At 38.2% G+C, this 22,016-nt stretch overlaps 1 protein-coding gene across 2 annotated transcripts in view; it reads left to right on the top strand.

The window, feature by feature from the left end:
• Positions 1-22,016, top strand: part of GABBR2 (gamma-aminobutyric acid type B receptor subunit 2) — a 487,779-nt gene that overhangs the window by 164,547 nt on the left and 301,216 nt on the right. The gene's annotated exons all lie outside the window — the stretch shown is intronic.

Below are 22,016 nucleotides of genomic sequence, written 5' to 3'. Positions count from 1 at the left end.
CCAACTTCTTCAGGTTGTTACAGTATGAAGTAAAAGGTTAATCTCCATGAGCACAAAGGAGCAGAGGGACAATGGCAAGTGGAGGAACCCCAGAAGTTCCTTTGGGAAACAGAACACCCTCACCCAGCTGCTCACAGGTCTGCTGCAAGAGAGTGGTGGGCCCTGTTGTCCAGGTGTGAGACCCATCAAGATCAGTCAATGGGAGACGGCCTTGGGACCACCAAAAGAGGGAGGTTACTGCCTATAGGGTGTGGGAATCATTGTAGCATGTAGAGGAAGAGTGTCAGCATTGTGCAAGACTTATTATGGAATGTTTAGAGGAGGTACCACAAGTGATCAAGGCAAACTGGGGAGGAACAAGCATGGGAAATAGCATGGGCAAGGGGTTAAAAGAGGCTGGTTGTCTGTAAACAGGTTGCTGGTCAGTACACTTGTATGGCCATGCTCCATGCCTGACCACCATTATTTGTTACACCTTCTCATTAAAGTTCATTTCTGATGAGTTTTCTGGCCGAGGGCTCTCTATTCTGTGCACATGTGTGCTTAAGGAGGTCTAAGTGCCAGCATCTGGAGTGAGGAACATGACTCCTGGGGCCCATGTGTCTGCAGAAGCTGGAGCAAGTGAGGGTATGTTTGCAGTGTGCAATCATCAAGCTAGATTAGCTGTTGAGCAGGTTAAGAGTCCTGGAAGCCAGGTACTGAAGCAGCCAAAAGTCTAGGCCAGATAGCGGAGAGACCAGAGGGTCTGAGAGCTGGCTTCTGGAGGGACCAGGAAGCCAAAACGACTACAAAAGAGGCCATGGGGCCAGGGGGACAGCTGAGAGACACCTATATATGTGTGTGTGTACGTGCCTGTGGCAACTGGAGACCAGAGCGCCCAAGGGAAAGTTATTGGGTAGGCGGAGGGTCTAAGGCCACTGGCTGGAGGGACCTGTGGTTTGCATCTGTGTGCCTGAGCACCAGCAGCTGGGGAGGGGCTGTGGGCCTCAGGGGCTTGTGTGTTCAGGTACCAGCAGCTAGGGAGACCTGGGTGTTCAGGGACAGCTGCTGGACGGATGAGTGTCCTAAGCCTGGCTACTTGAGGGGTCCACACTGTGTATATGTATATATATATTTTTTTTTTCACTAAAGCACTTTCATCCTGACCAGTCAGAAGGGGAACAGGGTGAGGCCACTGCTGCTGTCTGTGTTTTTGCCAGTATTTGTGTTCATCTGTGTGGCTGGACATATGTATATGTGTATATTCTCTATGTAGGGAATAATCCACTCAGCCTTGCTACTGGCGAGACCTGGGGGCACAGAGCTGTAGCAGCCTTGCCTCTGTTGGGCCACTAGATTCAGCAACTCTAACAAAGGTCATTAGGAGTTTCACAGAATAAATTGCCTGTTTCTATGTAGGTCAAGGGCATTGGCAGTGTTTCTCATCTTTCTATGTTCTCGTTTTGTGGCACATCATTGCTGTCTCGATGGGGGTTTTACTACAAGTTTTCAGTTTAATAAAGTGTGTAGAGAATGTTCTGTGGCTTTGGGTTACTGGAGCATGTATTCTCTAGGTTCTTCTTACTACATGGTATCCTGCAGTTGCTGAACAGGGATTTAATGGTCAAGGTCTAGTTTTATATTGCAGTAGGCAGATTATACTGACTTTATGCCACCAACTAAAAATGGTTGCTTTTTAAGGAGTTGCATCACTTGGAGCTTCTGAGTTGATAGTGTACATAACCTCTGGAAAGAAGTAGAAAAGAAATGGTTGACCTCTCCTCCTTTTGGTACTCCTAACAATCAAATGTTCTTAGACTTAGCTGCTGTATTGACATCTATCAGCAGTGGATGACAAACTCCACTCCCGCTGTAGTACAGATAACACTCCTGTTCATACACAACAGCATGCCCTTCTTCCTGCAGGACAGCATTGTCGATTCACATTTAACCTTGTGAACTATTATATGCTCAGATCTTTTTTTTTCCCCATGCAAGACTAACAAGTTGGGGTTTAGACTGGTTTGGTTTTTGTTTTGGGTTTTTTTTTATTATTATTTGGTGGGTTTCATTGTTCCTAAATGTGTCTGTTTCTAATTTCTTCCTACTGAATTTCATCTATTTTTTCCAGAGTGCTTCTCTCATTTACCATTGTTCTCAGTTCTACAACTGCATTTCTGTATCTTGGATCCCCTCTGAACTGTTATCTGCAAGTTTAATAGTTTACGTGTTATTTCATCATTTGGTCCCATAAGGTAGCAGAACAGGAAAAGACTGTACATCCTATGAAATTACCGTAGCTGATTTTCTTTTGTAGTTTTCTAGCTAGTTATATACCCACTGAATAGTATGTTCAGATCATATATAGCAGTTCAGTCTGCTTAGGATAGTTTAGCCTGCTTAGAAAATACCACGTGATAGTGAGATGCATGCCTTCCCTTGTTTCTTCTTCAGGTACATAGTTTGTTCTCTGCTGAAAAAGGTGATGTGACTGGTTGAGCATGATTTGCCCTACGTTTGTGAAGGAATCAGCAGTTAAAAAGAAACTGGAAAACAGAGTCAGTTATGCAGTAAAATTGTGTACTTTCAACAATCAAAATTATCTTTAGGCATGGGGTTTATATCTTACTGCATCTGAAAGCATTAATGTTAATATCACATATTTAGCTGTATAGTACATAAAAATGCAAACCAAGCTGAACCGAAGAATTGTAGGATAAAATGTTTAAACATTTTAAAAATGAAATTAGGAAATTAAAGGTAATTCACTTTTTCTATAAAGAAAACTTGAATGACTTCACAGGTATTCTTTAATTTTGAGAGTTTGTCTTCTGCCAATAAAAAAATTAATTTTCAAAAACTTCCCTGTGAAATTTGCAGATATAGTGAATCTTGAAGTTAAGGATTTGGCAAGGGTTTTCCTGCTCTGTAGTAAAGTAATGTTAAAATACACCTTCATATTACAGGATTCAGGGATTGGATTACAGTATAGCTTTCATAATACATTGATTTTGAGAATTATTTCACTCTAATATTTTCTTGAACATCTCTTTATTAAGACATGATGCATCAAATCCACAACTTGTTTAAAAGACATTGAGCATTTTCCTTTTTATTTTTAATTCAGATTTAAAAAGAAACAAATCTACAGACATCTTCATGAACAATGACAGTGATGTCTGAATTAAAATTTTCTGCTCAGGCTCTCGGCTGTGATAAACACTTTTTAGTATTCAGAAGCAGAGCCTCTTTCTGTGTTCACAGCATCTTGTGTTTTTGGCGGTGTAGTTTTCACTATTTTCACATTGCTCAAAATCTGTGTGACTTTATTTGCACAGTGCTGAGCCTGAGCTATGTACCCTGCTGAGTGAGGGATTTAGCTGCGGCACAGAGCTCTGGCAGAATATCTTCTGATATTGTCAGAATTACTTGTTAAACTCTATACGTGTTGTTGACATAGCAGCAGTGTTTTGAAGCACTGACTAATGCTTCCACAGTTGTAGGTAGTATCAGGCACTTGGTTATTATTAGGAAAGTTGCCAACATATTAGCAATGTTTGTATGCACAGTTACTATAGCCAAAGGTACTCTTTGTTGTTAGCCACCAGTGTTAGAAAGGTTCTTAAAATGTCTTAAATCTCCCATTACTGTAGCCCCAGCTGACTGTGGAAGCTAATAGCATTAGCAAAAAGCTCCTTAGAAATTATAAGCAACACCCATACGCCAGCATTTGTTGCTAAGTGAAATAACTTGTTACTAGCCCTGCCAGGTTGCTGGAACTATTTGTAATGGCTGTGAACTCCAAAGTAGGTGATCAATGTTGGTTTGAAGCGTTGCCGGCTGCCTGACAGAGTTTGTAACACCCAGGAGCTCTGAACTCCACGACTTCTGACAGCTGCAAGCATTGCTGGCTTCCTAGCAATACATGTAAGAGCCACAAACCCTGAAATACAGGATTCACAGCATCTTCTCTTTTGTCCATCTTTGCTTGGCTCTGGTGAAATCTAATTACCAAGATAAAACCTGAAGAACTTTAGAATGTCCATGTAGTTATTTTTGCTAGTAAATCAGCTGATAAGCTTCATTACGTGACAGTATTAAATTTGTATTTTGTGATTTACAGCTGTCCTTGCATTTTCAAGAAGGAAGGGGGCTGGTTTCTCAGTGTGACTGTACCCTCTATTTATTGCCAGCGGGTGAGGATGGGCTTTTACGGAACCACTTATAAAATTCTTATCCTGGGAGCAGTTCCATGCTATTTCCTATCTTGGTATAATTGAAAGCAGCCCGAGGATTAGAGATTTAGCTTCCAGCTAAGAATTGCCAGAGTTCCAGCGCTGTGCCAGCAGCTTCCCACCCTCTGTTTGTTGTCTGTGTGGGATGCTGCAGTAAGTATAGGAAGACTTAGTAATAAAACATAAACCTTTAAAGAAGTCAATCTGTATGCATACAAAAGGTCCATGTATAAGCCAATTTTCCTACAGTTTCTAATGTCATGTTGCTACACGGGATTTCTAAAGCATGCAAATAATGATAACATTTCTGACATTACCAATGGGATACACAAAATTACTGATTAATTTAGGATCGTAATAGAACAAGCCCCAGTATTTACCCGTGAACATCTACTTTTTTGTTAGTAGAAGGAATAGTTCCATTGTCTCTGCCAAAAGTGTGTTTACTACTCCTTGGACTGTTAAGCAACTGTACTTGGATCTTGAAATCCTGACTTTCTTATTAAATGCAAATATTGTTTAGTATGATAATGAGCACACTGTATCGCTCAGGTAATTAAAAGTGTTGGTCGTGAGTTTTTGTGAACTTTTACTAAGCCAGTAGTTTAGTCACCCTCTTTTCTAAGCAAGAACTATGCAGTATAAAATGAAACATGAAAGAAACAGGTTCAGACCAAAGTAGAAAAGATGGTTCCTCAAGTAAAGTATGGTTAAACTGTGCATCTCTTTGCTGTGCATTATTATGGAGGCCAAAAATTACAACTTCAAAAAGTAGCTGAGCTAGATAAATTCATGGAACAACAACAAAAAAAAAAAAAGGCATGAGGAATATTAAATGCAAAGACATCAGAAAGATCCAAAGAAATCTGTGAGCCACATATTACTGGAGGTTGAAAGATTCCTTTGGGAATGTCTCTTAAAAGGGCTGAGAGCAGATGTCTAGGAAAGAGCAGGTGCAGAGGTGAAGGAAACGGCGATGTGTATCTTTGCTTTGACCTGGTGTGGCCATTGCCCTGATATGTTCTTTGGCTTTTTTGAATCAGAGCATGTAGCCTGGGCACAGTGGACCCCTGCGCAGGTGCTTGCCTGCCTTTGCAAACAACTTGATTGAATAACTTTGAATTAATAAATTTGAAAGTTGTGTGGATTTTTCCCATTCATCTCATAAAACTGTCAGCTCTCAAGCTTCATGAAGAGAAGTGAAGCAATAACAAATGTATGGCTGATTATCTTAGGTGAAATCTAAAGCTACTCTCTTATCTGCAGTTCTTAGATGGATGGCAGTTTCTGAGTGCAGAAGCAGTGAGGTAACTGCATTTGTGGGATTCGTGAATTTGCATTTGTGAAATCATGTACTGGAATTATGTGACTCAAATAGCACTGATTTTTCAGTGACAGCCATCTAAATAATGAAGGCAGCTGGCGATCTGAGCCTGAAATACAGCACAGTAACTGCATATACAGAAACAATACAAAGGATTGAGGTTGAACAATGTGAGTTTGGATTTAATAAAGATGTTTTCTGTATAACTGTGTATGAATAATAGGGCTAGGGGGCATAATTCATGTGGAATAATGTGCTTGCTTTACTATCAGTTTGTTGGCAGAGAGGAAAATAGAGGGGTATACTATACATGTTATTCTGCTTTAGAGCTTTAACTTGCAACTGCACCTTAGTGATTTTTAAGTCATCTTTATTACTGTTCTCTTTCACTGGTTTTATTTTTCTGTTTTAATTTACTTTTATCAAGAATAGTTTGAGAAGATGACAAGCATGTAAGCATTTAAAAATATATTATTTAGTATTTAGACTATAGGGATTGATACTGGGGCCAACAGTGTTTTAACATCTTCAGTAAAGGAAGGAAAGCAACTTCACAGTAAAGGCCCTGGGGCTCCTGGTGGACACCAAGTGGAACATGAGCTGGCAATGTGCCCTTGCAGCATGGATGGCTAGCAGACCTAGTTTGTACTAGGGAGAGTGTTACCCCCCCCTAGGTCAAGGGAGGTGGGTGAGTCTTCTCCTCATCTCAGCCCTGACTAAAGCACATCTGGAGTGGTGCTCCTCAGAACTAGAGGGATGTGGACATACTGGAGCAAGTTCAGCAAAGGGCCACTGCAAGGATGAAGGGATTTTGGCATCTATCATATGAGGGAAGCCTGAGAGAGTTGGGATCATTTATCCTGGAGAAGAGAAGGCTCAGGGGGGATCTTATATATGTATAAATATATGCATCTTACACTGTATAAAATCCTTAGGATTTTTTTTTTTGTAATACTTCAATCTTATAAGAGTGAAGACAGTGTTTGGCATTACGAACAGCTACTTCATTTCCAAGAATCCACAACAGGCATAACTCACACACTTGCAACAGGCTGTAGTTATGAGTCCCAGTTGTGCTTGACAGCAGCAGGTTGTGTGCGCTGCTAGTGCTGGGTTTGTGTGGAAGCTGCGAGGGGCAGAGGTGCTGTGGGGGCTGCCAGTCTTGCCTCTGTGCCAGGACATGGGGGCAGGTTGCCCTCTGGTATCTACACCTTCCCTGACTAGTGGTCTTCAGCAGCTGTGGGGAAGGGGCTAGAGAGAGGGATCACTGCAGAGGGAAGAGGCAGAGCAGTCTGGGCATGCACTACTTCTTCCAGCCATCTGATTTGTTTGGCTGCTTGTTCTACACTCACCTTTCTGCTTCACCTTCCCCGGGAACAGCTTCTGGCTCTTGCCTCAAGAGGAGGTGAGTTGAGGTTATGCCATGGCTGGAAGGATGGCTGTATTGTGCCTTTGTGTTGTGGGTCTCAAGAAGGAGGCAGATGTCATGTGCTGCAGGAGAAAGGGGAAAGGTAGGAAGGTGTATGGGGGAGAGGGGGGGCATGTGTCTGTTCCCAGCCCCACCCTGCAAAAATTGGAGTGTCCTCTCACTCTTTGAAAGCTGTTGTGAGACATTGCTGTACCTTCCTGAAACAAGCATGCAGAAACCCAGAAATACCCAGAAGGCGTAATATTCCTTTTGGAGTCGTTGCCCTCCCCTGCCACATCCTGACCAGCTCCCTTCCAGCCTGAATTGAGTCCTGCAGGCTCAGAACTTGAATAAATGTGTGGTTTTACTGGCAGTGAGAGATAGAGGCTGTCAATATAGGAAAATTATATGTATTGATCTTTATGTGTAGCTTATGAGTTCTCAATAACATCAATAAGTAATAGCATGAAAATTTCTGAACTATTGTTATGCTCTCTATGTGAATCCAGAAAACTCCTTTCTATCAGCAATGGGGCCATTCCATTTTCTTTTGATCAATAACTTGAAAATAGACATCACTTTAACACAAAAGGGCTTGAAACAACTGTAATTTGAATGACATCCTGACACCATCAGCATATTTTACAGCCAACGTAGGGAAGGAGACTATAATACTTCCATATATTTTTCTTTTTTTCTGGCTCCACTAACTGAAAATATTTCCAGACCATATGTTTTTGAGGCATTACTCTATTTTGCTTTTTTGGTTGTGGCTCCGACTACCTCCATGGAAACTTCGTATCTGCGGTGCACTGTTTTGTGCAAAGAATAGTGAGAAAGCCTTCTACCCATCTGCCTCTCTTCCATATTTTTAGCTGGCTGTCATAGGAGGATAATTGTGCCTGACTCCTCAAACCAAAAATGGATTGGATTTGGCTGTGGTATCAGTCCAGTGTCCTCTTTCCCTCAAGTCTGCCACAGCGCTTCTGCAAAGCCGTGCAGTTTAGCGTAGAAAGGGGTGGGTTAAATTTGTAGTCCCTTCTCTTTGATTTAGTCATTTTAAAGTACACCTCCTGCTCTTTCAGCTGTGTTGCATTTGTCTTTTGGTAAAGCAGAGCATGTAGAAAACTGACAACAGAGAGTGAGTGCTTAGCTCCGTGACAGTGAGAGCTCAAGTGTCACGCAGCAGTTGGGATATAGCGGAGGTGTGTAGCATTGGCTTAATCCAACAACAAGTGGTGTCTGTGGAGGCTCAACAGCAGACTTTCGTTGGGCTTGTATGTACCACAGGTCTGCCTGCAGCCTTAGCCATGTGTATGTACATACAAAAGCTTTAAAGGAGCAGATGTAAGTGTTGTAAGTGTATGGGCATTGTTTTGTTTGGCTGTTGCTTGAAGTTTAAGGTAAATAGCTTGCTGGTGATAGAGGGATGTTATATGGACATGACATATGATGACACTAAATGCTTAATGACGCTACAAAAAAATCACTGGCTCAAATGGCAACGGTTATTCAACAAAGTAGACAGCTGGCCCATAAGTTTCTTTGGGCTGTTTATGTAGAAGTGGAAGTATTACGACATAATGGAAGATGTAAGGATTAAGACTATTTTGATGCACCTGACTTGAATCTCCAGGTATTTTTAAGATTGAGAGCAATTACAGTGAAAATTCACTTACCTTGATCCTTAGCACTATGGTAAGAATTTTTCCAGACAGTGAAGATGTGGATTTACTTGAACATTTAGTGACATCTGTGTTTGCCTTTTAGTATGATTTTTGAAGAATTAAGGCACCATCAGCTTTACTAACCATTTAGTTTAAACTTTTAAAGACATCAAATAGCTAAAAATCCTTAGGGGTTAAGAGGCAAAAGTGTCTTCTAAGTGCCTTACTGCTTCTTCACATGCTTAAATATCTATATAGATCTGATAATTTGTATGGGATTCATTTGTCCAAGTGCAGTGTAGGTGGCTGCATCTGATACAGTCACTTTAGTCTCCTATTAGTGCCTACAGTATTGAGAAGCAGATGCTTCTAGGGAGTGATTCATCTCACCTTACAGCTTATCCCAGCAAGTCAATACAAGTGATGATGTACTAATATAAATCACATCAAACTTGAAGGTTTACACTGCTGTAAAAAATACACTGGGAGGTAAAATTCTTCATGTAGACTTAAGAAAGGTCTTAGAAACATATGCTGTCCTCTACTTACTGTTCTCTCAGGTCCAAGTGACTGTAGACCTCCGTAGTTCCTTCATTGAACATGTGGACATGTAATTGCTCAGCTGGTTAGATGCCTGTGTTTGTGAAGTACTTGGGCTGATAAATGCAAAGCCAGGCTTTCAGTAGATTATAAATAATGCCAAGATTCCTCCTGTTCACTGCATCTGTCCATGGTGTCTGTCCATGTTTTGTTTTGGTCTGTTCATTGCTTTTTTTTCTTGTGGAGTGTCTGTCTTTTTCTGTACTCTGAACAGCACCTCTTCTGTTCTCTGTTGTCATTTGTCCATCTATCTCACGGTCCCTTATCCATTTCTTGTGCTGTTGCTTATTTCCTGACAGGGTTTCCTCCTTGCTTTTTATCTTCAGAGCCTTGTTTTGGAATGGGTCAAGAGGTTATATTCAAGCTGGCCTTCCTCTGATTGCTCCTTATCTGTACTGTGGGAAGTGATTTTTCTACTCAGAGTAATGTGAATCTCTCTGCTCTCAGGAGTCCAAGAAGATGGAGAATAAACAATTACTGTGATAGAAATGAAAGCTGGCAATTCCAGTAACTTATGGCTAGTAAACTGGATTAATCTGATAATCAAATTAAGAAAAGAATGCCCTATTAATTTCTAGGACCTTCTGTGAATTTGCTGCGAAGATACTGTATGCACATTAGGAAAAAGTACTTTCATTTTCACTACTGCTCAGTGAAACAGAGAGGGGGCCTTGCACTTGTGGTTTACCTTCTCTTTTCTTACTGGATAAGTGATCATATATACCAGGAATCTCAATTCTCAAAGACATAGTTCTCTTTGAAACATAAGTTTAAAGGGGGAAAGATTTTTTTTACAATTGCTGTTTAACAAACTTAGCTGTCTAACTTCAGAGAATTTCTGAATAACCTGCTTGTAAAAAAGACAGTGAATATATTTAATCTTATCTAGTTTTTCACCCAGATGCACAGTATATTAATATAGGTTGTTAGTGCAGCTCTTGATATGTGCTCTTGATAAAGCTGATGTTATTTTCACTGTGTGAGGTACTTCAAAATTCATAGTGAAAGTATGTTAGCGTGGAGTAAAGTGTAATTCCCCAGAAAAAGCCATCAAATCGCCAATTTAATTTCTGAAACCTGTAGCTGAATATTAATGGTTTATATTTTCTGATCTGGAATTGCACTGGTTATCTTTGGGAAAAATGCTTTCCATTTGCCCTGCTGTTTATTCCATCAAGTGTTTGTCCCCTGTAGAGGGGCAGTAAAAATAGTAGAGATGTTCACATTTGGCAGAAATACATCCAAGAGCAGTGTTTGAAAAAGTCTGAAAGAACTCAACAGTACCCAAAGTAATAGAAGCCAAAGTCAGTAAACTTTGTTAGTTTAAACAAAGTTAAGTTGGTTAAAGTTACGACTGAGTAGACAAAGCCATAAGATATGTGGTTATAAAAAAAAAAAGGCAAGCCCTCCAAACAAAAGCACAAATATGATAACAATTTGGTCAAAAATGTTGTATAAAAATAAATGGCAATTCAAAAAACACTGGATTGCAAATGAGAAAGTTGAGAAGAAGCGACTTAAAAAATTACAGCTTAATCACTGTACATGAGAAGTGAGTAATAAATAATGAATTACATGAGATTGAATTAGCAAAGATGGTATTTAAACCAGCCTTCCAAAACTAATAAGCATTACTGAACTCTAATGCACGTACTGAGTTTTCATACGAGTTCCATCTCTCAAATCAATACAACTCTTGAAATATTTAAAATTAAACTGTATTCTTAAGCACTTTCCTGGCCCTGTGACAAAGGTCAAGCACAAAGATATTCCTTGCATGTGAAAACATAAGGCTGCATTGGGTTTAATACTACATACGGATGTGGAGTGTTTCAGTTCAGTTTTTATCTCACCTGGATGTATGTATGTTATGGAAAATATTGTAAGAAGAGTGAATTGATAAGGACTGTTTTCAGGAATAGATGGGATTGTTGTGAATAGTTTTGTGGAATAAGTGACAAAAGAGATAACAAGGTCTAGAAAAAACATTCAGCTTTCAGCCTGCAGGAACTAGGATGATGGCAGCATCTAAGGAAGAATGGTTGAGAGATCTAATTGAAGTGTGCGTAATCTTAAACGGTGTAGATAATGTTAAGGCTTTCTACCCAGCATGCATTCTAAGACCAGGGGCAAGTACTGTACTTAAAATCAAATGCAGACATAAAGAAACGCTTATTAAATTAATAGTAGCTGCTGAAGTGACCTGCAAGGCATAGGTATTGAGAAAAACATATTGAGGGTTACTCAGGCAACAATTAGCTGATGTCCTGGGGGCACTGGCACTGGGAGGAAATGCTTATGCTTTCTTCCACTTCCTCAGTCACATTTGAGAGGAGATTTTTGTTTTGCAACTGTGCTTGGACCAAGACTGTTTGCCTTTTTTTATGTTATAAAAATAGCTTATAATGCCTCATAAGATTTTTTTTTTTTACAACCGCTCATAGTTATAGATTAGAAACCACAGAATACAGCTTTAAGTTGATAAATAGTTTTGTGATTTAGGTTGTCTCAGTATATCTGCATGAACATTCCCTAGTTGCATATGTTACTGAAAGGTTTTGTATAAGAGCATGTTGTTAAAGTCTGTATTGGCTGCAGATAAAGAAAACCATAAAGTATGTGTGATCTTGGTTATTTCTTAGAGGAGGATCAATGACATATTTGACATTTAATGCCAAATGTATTATAATCATAATTGTGATTGTCATTTCTTCTGAAGATTTTTAGTGGCAATGTAACCCAAGTTGCCCTTGCTGCTGGGCAAGCAGTACGTATTTTGCTGGCAATGTCTGTTAGCAAAGAAAGTTCCCTGATTTTTTTTTTATCAGTTTTTATTTTGTCATCTCCCCTCCAGCAAGCCCTTGATTTCTGTAGCATAACCCCTCTTTATCCATTATTAGAGAAGGTACAATTCCAAGTGACTGATGTCAGACTACTCTCTAAACACTCCTGGTGGTTTGCGACTGCAGCATGTAGCCCTGAGATATCAGAAAATTTGCAGAGCTGAAAGAAAAGGCAAATTAGTCCAAGCAGAGTGCAGAATTAGTGCTGAAGTATTGCTCCCAGGACCTGATAAGGCAACTCTGAGCTGTGCTGCTCATTGAAACAGCTTCTTTATGTGTTACTACTTTGCATATTAAGGATGTAACCTGCTTTGGCTTGAAAAATCTGGAATTTCTTGCTCAGGTTTGAAACCAGAGAATGAAAAAATAAACCACTAATTAATGACTTAGGACTGTGGAAAAAATATTTTAGTAAGGATTTCAGTAAATTGTGAGTTAATATGGTGTGCTTTGTTTCTTCAGATGCTATTTTTCCAGTAAAAGAAATAAAAGATGGAAAGGACAGAATTGGGACTATATAGGGGTGTCCACTCCACAGAAGAACTGGGGAATTCTCATCTTAAATCTCACCAATGGTCCTTCTCCCCATTTCCAGTAGAGTGCAGGGTTTATTTGCTCACAAGAGCAAGCACCCCTGTATTGTACAATTAAGGTATCTTTCTGTTGGGATGTTTTTCCCTCCTTCTCATCATTTAGAGGGGGAAAAAATAATAAAACAGTTATCTTATTTAAAATCAAAATGTAGACAGAACAGCTGTAGTTTTAACATGTGTTAGCTGAATGAAATGTGACAAACAAACAATACTAATAGAATTATAATAGTTTTGGGCAGCGAGCCAGGAACATGCTGTTGTGAATAGGTCTGGAAATAATTTATTTTTTTAATGGATTATGGCAATATAGCCTGTTTTATCAAAGGTGAAATATTTTACAGAGTTGGTGGTTTTCACTAAATTTTGAGGATAATCTGTTGTAGACAAAAGGCAAGCAAGCTGGGTAGCCAGAGTATGAGTGTAGGAGACTGCTTGATTTGGGTTAAACAATAATGCTGTGACTGAAGCAGAGCAGGGATTTGAAGCTGAATTCTGGTATAATCCAGGCCAGTAGCCAAATGCTAAGCAACTGAGTGTGACAAAGATATACAACCCTCTTTTGCAATGCAGTTCCATTTATGAAAATGCTCAAAAGATTTTGTTTTTTATTCTGTTTAGAAATTAAACCAAAATTTGCAGCAACTTCTGTAGATCTGCCATTTAATTTCAATGCTCTGGTCAACCTCTAGCAGTAAGCAGAACACCTGGGTTAGCTGTAAATTATTTATTATAGATCTGAAAATACTTTTTGGAGAGTAGGAAAAGCACTAAAGGATTGCCAGATTTATTTCCTTAGTACCTTCAGACTGTGATACACCTTTTCAAATGAATGATCAAAAGAACTGTGCTATGAAAAAGGGATAGCAGTTGTTGATTTTGCATTAATAGTGAAAGAATAAAGTTAAGCCTAATGCTGAATTTTGACTTTTGGGTGGGGTAATCTGTTTGAGATGATTCTGCCTCATGTTCAGCTGGCTGCCTACTGGAACTATAAACCTTAAAGTCTCTATCAACTTTACTGGCTGCACTGTTAGCCATTGAATTGAAGGAAAGTCTCCATAACTCCATGACGTACTTCCTTGGTATGTCTCAGAAGTAAGGTGAATGCGTTAGGTTTGTTAGGCAGTATTTATTAAAACTTGCAATGGATCCCAGTACTTGGTCTTGGATTTGATCTGTAACTTTATTCTGCTCTGAACACTAATAACTGTTCTCCATTCACCTGGAACGTTGTGCTAGGAATTCCTTTAACACATTATTTGCTACAAAGTTCTTAACTATAGGCTTTGGCTAGTGTGGACAGATGGGTGGACTTTTTAACCTTTCAGCCCAAGAAGCAGGTGAAGCAATAATGCTAGTGTCTAGATAGGGGGTTTTTTTTGTTTGTTTGTTTCAGAAAATCTGCTACAATTTTCAGCTAGTGTTTTTTCTCTTCATTACTTGAAGACAAAAAGCCCTTCAGCTGAGGATCAGTTCAGTCACTCTTCTTCAACATAACCCATAGACGTTATAGGAGTCCAAAATTTTAACACCAAAAGGCCGAACTTTATCGTCTGCTCTGACTTTCTGCATTCAGACATCTGCAGTTCCTACCAGATTGTCTTGGGAGTAGGTCAGGCTACCCAAGCAGGAAGCAAACAGGACTGTGTGCTCCTGTCACGTTGGTCCATAGGCACACATCTTTTAGCTGAACTACTTCTCATATGGATTTCATATTATCAAAACCAGTTTCTATCCTCAAAAATATTGATTCATTCAGGAGCCAGAATTGCTTCCTGAAATGTCTCCAGAACTGCATGCAGCTGAATATCAGTCTTATTGTGATTGGATTAATTCACTGGAATACCATCAGTGTGGAGGCGGGTGCCTTCCAACCTTGAGACCAGCTGGAAGTGCTTTTTCTGGAAACTCCCAGGTGCCAAAAGGCAGTCAGTGGAAGCAATTTCAGACACAGAATTAATGAAGGTAACAGCAGATGATATTGGGCAGGAGTATTTGGCAAAAAATCTGATTTTAAAAGGAACAGTAGTTCTAATCAGATGGGTAATATATTATGGATGATGAAAGGGATGTTCGTCTGTGAGATCCATTCTTCTCCAGTGTGTTTAATACAATGTGTATTTTTATGTCCTCATTTGGATGAGGCATCCTGCCCATGTACCAGCTAGCGAGCCATCATAGATATTCTCCCAGACTTTTATTTTGCTCTTGCAACTGTCATAATGAAATCCCATACAGAGTTAACAGAACATTTTTTAAATTATCATTAGTTTTATTTCTTATAGCACTGAAGTTTGTCCAATCCCATAAAATCTCCTGAATGTAAGTACGATGGAGTCTCAAGAGCTTTCATTCAAGTGAATATTGAAGAGTATTTACGACAGGTAAAAATGTAGCTGGCTTACCAGTGCTGGAAAAGCATAATTTCTTGTTAATATTTTCTTCTTTACTCCCCCTTCTTTCTTCTTTCAACTTATGTTAGTGCATCACCTGTGCCATTTGGGGATGGGGATTAGAGTATAGCTAGTAGGGAAGGTTGCCACTTTTATTCCTAGGTCTGGTTCAGAACCATCTCCTTTACTGTCCATATACAGGCATTTATCACCAGCAGCTGTGCAGGCAAATTGTCAAGAAACATCTTTGTTTCTTGATCTGTATTACTGTGTGTTGCTTTCACCTGCTTTGAAGATCTATGCAGTGCCTTTGTCAATGAAATTGCTGCACTTAGCTTCTTATTATGTTGAAATATTTTCCAAATATATAGGTGTTTGTGACCATCTTTTCAATTTTATTTCTACATACCTTTTCTTTAAATCATCCATCAAAGCTGGTTAGATGATACATTTTGTGCATTGGGGTGGAAGGAGCAGTCTAATATATCACTTTTTTACTTTACATGCTATCATGTATTTCTTAAGGTTCTCTTTAATAATCTTCTTGATTATATATATCACTATTTTCGTTGTCTAAAGCACTGTTATATTAAAATTTATTTATAACTTGACTAGTGGCAAAATCAAATTCAGTGGTATTTAGACCATACATCTGGGCAAATTGGCTTGTGTAGTAAGGTTACTGTTCATCTTTAAGTAGTGAATTAACATTTAACCTAAATATTTATATTTTATGTCTTTTAATGTTTCTTACAAAACGTCAATTACCATTCAATTAAAAATGCAATTTAACTGTTACACTTCAATCTATTCTCTCTCTCTGGGTTCAGAGTATAATGTTTCTCTCATTACATGACATCATCTAACGCTGTCTCAAGGATTGCAGCAGGCAAATCTTTTAACTCTTCATTATTCATTAGTTTCCATTCTGGTCCTCCTAGCTTCAGGGGCCATCAAGTCGTCACATGCCCACACTTGAGTATTGTTATTATTGGCACGGGCTTGTCAAAGCATTAGAGCTCCTGGCAAGGCACACAAAGGAAGGGTTTGTGGTGTCGCAAGTACACGTTGCTGCAAATTATCATCTTCCTGAGTTTCACCCTGGCTATTTTCCTGTGATAAGATTCTGTATGTGCAACCCTGTACCATTGTAAGTGTATTTTCTGTGGAGCTCTCTGACATTCTGCCTTCTTTTTGGAAACAATTATTTGCATTTTCCTTTTTTTTTTCCTTTTGCAGAAAATAATTTCTTCTTATCTAAGCATACATGACATGCAATCTTTTGTTATGATAATAATAAATTATATCACAATCGATTGAATCAGCAGTGTATATCCTGTTTAGCAATGTTGATTTATCAGCATAATTTCACTTTCTAGAAAAGGTATAGGAAATACAGGTGATATCTGCCATATATAAAAAGCTCTCTACATCCAGACTAGTTTTGCAGCAACAGAGGCAGATTTAGATTTCTAGGAATCATTAATAAAATACTTGTAAAAAACACAGTACAGCCTAGGAAAATTGAGCTAGTCTCTCTGGTGCTCAATAAGCTAATTTTCCCCATTTGCAAGCACAAATCTGTTGTCTTAGCATATGATATTTTATTAAAGGGAGATTGCTCTGTTACCTGAGGCATTTTTTTTTTCCTTTCCCCCCTTCGATTTATAATACTCTAAGCACACGGCATGTAGCTTTCTTTCACAGCCTTTTCCTTTGGAGAGGCAAGTAGCAAGAGCAACACCTCATTCTCCATTTGGGATTGAGAAAGCTGGATGATACGGCACCTCCTGCCAGATGTCAGGGGCCTCCTTTGAGCCACTGGGGAGCTTGTGGTGGGAGATGCTTCCAATCCTCTAGCCACTCTGCTCCACGGGCCACTCTGCTTTGAAGGGAGTGCGGTTTCCTGCCCTATGGGCTTTATGGAGCTACAATAACTTTGCTAAGGGTTTCTGTTATTGGTTTACTTTAGCTAGTACAGTCCTTTTAAATAAATGTGACTCCAGAACAGACCTGTTGCCTGAGATGAGGGTGACTGTTTACCCAAGGGATAGTTCTGCTCTTTTATTTTTCCCAGACTTCCGTACATTACAACAGTGACAAAATTTAAACATAAATGCTTCCTAGACGTAATAAAACAACTGAACACCAGAAAACTACTTGCCATTTCTGGTGGCTTTCCTTCCCTCTGCTGTTCCTGGGACAGCAGAGTGGTGCCTTCCAGCTTCCAGCCTCTTGACTTCTATATGGAATAATACACTCTGTATATGGTGGTTTTTGTTTCAGGTTTCTAATATCCATCCTCTCTTACATAACTCCAGATCTTTCCCATTGACTTTGTTAGTGTTGCATCCTATTTTCTTAAACAAATGCTAGAGCTTATCACCTTGCCATTCCAGCTTCTGTATTGACTTTCTTTAAGGGAATGCACTCTTACTTCCTTAAATGGCAGAACCCTTGCTTTACCTTGAAAGCACTTTAGATTGATGTCCTTGGTTTAAACTACCACACCTCATTTCAGCTTAATATAGGGTTATAGAGCAAGCTTTTACTCCCTTTCTGCAGAACTGTTACATTCTACACTTTAACATTTTTTTTTAATCTTATTCTGTCTAGTGTTGATTACAACCCTTCCATGAAGCTGTATGGATTTTCAACAAAATTAATGTTTTCCTGTTTCCTTAAGTATCATCATTCTGGAGAAAGTTTAATTTATCAAAACATGTGCCTGACCCCCAAACCTCCTTAATAAAATCCTTCTATATGTTTTTCAGCAAAGTTTACCAGTGCAAATTCCTTAACCTGGCCATCTGTCATATTAGGCTGAAGCATTTCCCATAATAGTTCTATAACATTGTCTCCACTTCTGACCTCTCCATTATCAAATTCTACTTTCACTCTCAGTGTGAAGCCAAAGAAATTTCCTTGACTTCTGCAGAATAATGCTTGGTTGGGTGTTTTTTTAATTCTGAAAGTAAAATTTGTCTCAGTGGCTTTTTCAGAATCGGGTATTTTCCAAGACTCTTTTTTTGAAGTACAAAACCATCCTACATTTTGTGGTCTCACAACTCTTTACCATAAGACACTCTTTCACGCACATAATACTACCAGGTCCTTTCTATATAATTTTTAATGTTTTGTTGTTTTTCTATTTCACACCATTTCCTGAATTATACTGCTTCGGACTCATTCTGGAACAGTTATTCATTGCTTCCTTTCTGTTCACAGGGTAAGATAAAGTCATTAGCTGTGTTTCTGCTCTGCTTCTCCATTGCTAGCAATGAAGTACAACTGCTTGGCTCACTCTTGAGCCAGGTCTGTGTCTTTCAAACAGAAGAATCTGCACAAATACAGATATGAGTCTAGGCATAATACAAAATGTCAGGATAACCTACAGAGTTACAGTTATACCGGTGCAGGTAAATATCACTAATTAGATCTGATTTCCAGGTGCTGAAATCACAGGCTTGAAATCTGGGCTCTAAGGAAGTTGGTGGAAGTTTTGGCACTGACTCTAGCGGGGTTGGGACTTCATCTGAAATACTGGCTTGCAGCCACCCTATATGGACCTCTCCATTCACACGTGCTTTTGCTGCCATATGGCCTGAATGGAATATCACAGGGAGAACACGGTAGTAAGCTAAACATTGTATATGTAAATGAGCTTCAGGTGACATACTTAAAAGTCCTTTTGCACTGATTCCTTTCATACTGCCTATATGTATTCACATTATTGATTTTTTTTTTTTTTTTCTTTAACGTGTGGAGACAAAATGCATTCTGATGAAACTTATGCTAACTGGAATCCACTTATATAGTGATGACACAAAAGCAATAGAAATAATTTTAGGTGTTCAAGTTCATTTTAAAATTTGAGCAGACTTAATTATGATATCAATGGCAGCAGAACTTTTACTAAATTATGGTTTTTATGAAGAAATAAACATTTGTTTTTCAATACCTTGGTCTGTTTGGTTCTCATTTTGTACTATAGTTAATATTCTTATTTAAATGGTAAATGTTCTTATTTTCTATTTAAAAGTTGTAAACTTCATCTCTGAAATCTCCATCTGAGTCATAGCTGATGTATGTTTCCCTGCATACACTCACTTTAAGTTCAGAGGAAGTTGCTCACAATTTGTATCAAATTATAAGCAGATACTCTAAAGAAAGTTTTCTCAGGGATAACCTGAGAAGTAGCTTCAGTTTTTCTTACTGTATTCAAACTGATTATATATATATATATAGTGTATATGCATATATAAATGGTATTTTTTTAGATCTACATACACATATACACACACAGAGCCTGTTTGCATATGCACACACACAATTATGAGATATTACCTGGTATACATCCACTGTGTCCTCCATTATAAAGCAATTTGAAAAAAAATAATTCTTGTCTTTCATCCCTTCTTGAAGTTTGACTTTTGGTAGTCACCTTTAGTAGTTATATAAAATAATTTTCTTTGAAAGAATGGCATCCTACACCCCACAGGAATTTATTGCTGAGTTATAATCTCGCTTATAACTTGTTTATCTTACACTCTTTCTGTATGCAGCGAGGCAGCAATGTGACATGTGTAACAAAATGTTTTTAGCAATGCATGAATATGTATGCTCTGCAAATACAGTAATGTGAAAAATAGTACTTGTGGTTTGCAAAGAGTTATTTGAGCAGTAGGATTGCTATTTTTCCAGGTTTTTGACTAAATAACTAAAAGTTATAAAAAGAAATTCCTGTAACAAAACCCAGAACTAGATCTCTATGCCTTTCAGTACTGTAGAATAAGGCGAAGAAACTATGAAAAGTTTGCTATTCGGTAGGTTCAAGTTTCAAATTACTCATGAGTAAACAACTTTAGCTCTAAAATACAGAGGTTTTATGTTCAGTTAACAAGGACTGTACCATCTCAATGCATGTGTGGGTGTACTGTGTTGTGGTCTTATTTCACCACATAGATTAAAGTTTGTTATGAATGTTTTACTGAGATTTCTGTATAGCTGTGCTATATCACATACTTTTCCAGTAAACCTACATTATGTCAATTTATTAACATGATCTTTTTATTACCACTTTTTAAAATATAATGAGTTTTTCTTTTTCCTTTTCCCTCTTTGTGCCTCTCAAATCAATCTTGACTGCCAGTGATTATTGGGTTAAGTTCACTGCGTGCCCCCAGACCCTCATAGGGATGGTTTTGTGAAAAGTTAAATATTTTAAATGGCTTAACATCTATGAGAAAGAAGAAGAAGGAAAAAAATTAAAAATGGCTGCTGCAACTATTTCAGGTTATTCATCCATCTCTTGTGAGTGTCTTATTCTGCATCACTTTGCCATTTTAATGAGACCAGCCATGGTATGTGTGATGCTTGAAAGAAAGGCCTCTGAACATATCCCACATGCTAAGAATTGTTCGAGCATGAAACTTTCCCATTTTATATTTTAATAAAACCTTTCTTCAAAAAGTAAATGAAGAAGAATGTTCTTTTGTAATTCAGATGTCATTAGTATTATATGAGCCTGGAGTCATCTTGTCTCATTTTACATGGCTGAGAAATCTGTTATGAGGAGTTTTCATCTTTCTTTAAACAATGAAGACAGGTAAGGTTTTGCTTCGTTGTTTCTCAAGAAAATCTGGGCACTTAGGATACTAACTTAGGCACTTTAAAAAAGTCACTAAAATGTCGAAGGACACATCTGAATTGCCTTGCTTATATCACAGATCTTTGTCCTAAAGCCAGCTCACAGCTATAAAGATGCTTCTCATTACTAAGGCTTTTTGTACTTCTGATCAGAAAACTTTACCGTTCAATCTGTGAATCTGAGTTAGTTGAACCTTGCAGATTTTGCTTGTCTTACTTTGCTTGTCTTAGAAATAAATTACTGTTATTTCAGTGCTGCTCTTAAGGATCAATCACATTACATTCGATCCAAAACCATAATAACTTGAAAAGCGAGTCCTTTGCAGTCACCATGCTGCAAGCAGCCAGGCTGCTGAGAGGCATTCCTCTTCATGCTGGATTTCACAAGTCAAATTTTCTCTTTTTCAGTCAGATACACAGGTCCATCTACTTTCGTTGTGCATTGGATGCATGATGTTCAGTGTTACAAGGCTAGACAAAAAAGCTGGGTAGGTCTGCCTGGCAGATCTTTATTCTTTTTTCCCTTGAAATCAACTCTTCACAAGCTCATTTCTGGTTACTAAATGCTATGAAGTTCTAGGTGAGCCAACCAGTATAGCTGTAGAAAATCCAGATGACAATATTACAATGCTTCATACTGTAGTTTCTTCATAAAATCTAATAAAATCCCAGTTGCTATAATAAAATTTTTAATTAATAAATAATTAGAAAATTATTCATTTATATTAATATACATTAATACATAAATTTTAATAAATAATCAAAATATTTTAAAAGAATTACATGGCAGTAGAAGGTCTTAAAATAATTCTCTAGCTTCTGACTGATGAAGAGACAGGTATAGTGTAAGCTGTCCAGTTATGTACAGTTTAAGTTGTTTGGGTTTCAGGGGTTTTAATTAGGAAAAAAAAGCCCTATATTCAGGCAGTTGTAGCAATGCAGTATGTTCTTTGTGAGTCTAAAATCAGAGAATGAGTTCTGTCACTGTCAAGCTAAATCTAGATTTCATAGACACGAAGAAAAAGTTAGAACTGTTATTTCAGATTAAACTTGCCTATTCTGAAATTCAGAAAAGGCTATCTAGCCCAAATATACTGAATGCTTGATTGAATAAAGTGTAAATTTAATACTATGATTGGATGTACTTATATAGGCTTGAATTCACCTACATTTTCTAACTCTTTATTGAGTTTGAAAGACTTAACTGTATTAGGTAGCATATTTTTTGATACTCAAATGAATTTGCGTTAAATCAGTGCTTTAAAAAAGAACCCTCAGCTGCTATGCATGGCTGAAAAAAAAAATGCTTGAGAAACACATTCCTA

Source organism: Falco cherrug, chromosome 3 (assembly GCF_023634085.1).
Source record: "Falco cherrug isolate bFalChe1 chromosome 3, bFalChe1.pri, whole genome shotgun sequence".
In the NCBI taxonomy this organism is placed as follows: Eukaryota; Metazoa; Chordata; class Aves; order Falconiformes; family Falconidae; genus Falco; species Falco cherrug.
Note: the sequence above shows the minus strand (reverse complement) of the source record. Positions and strands in the feature narration are given on the sequence as shown.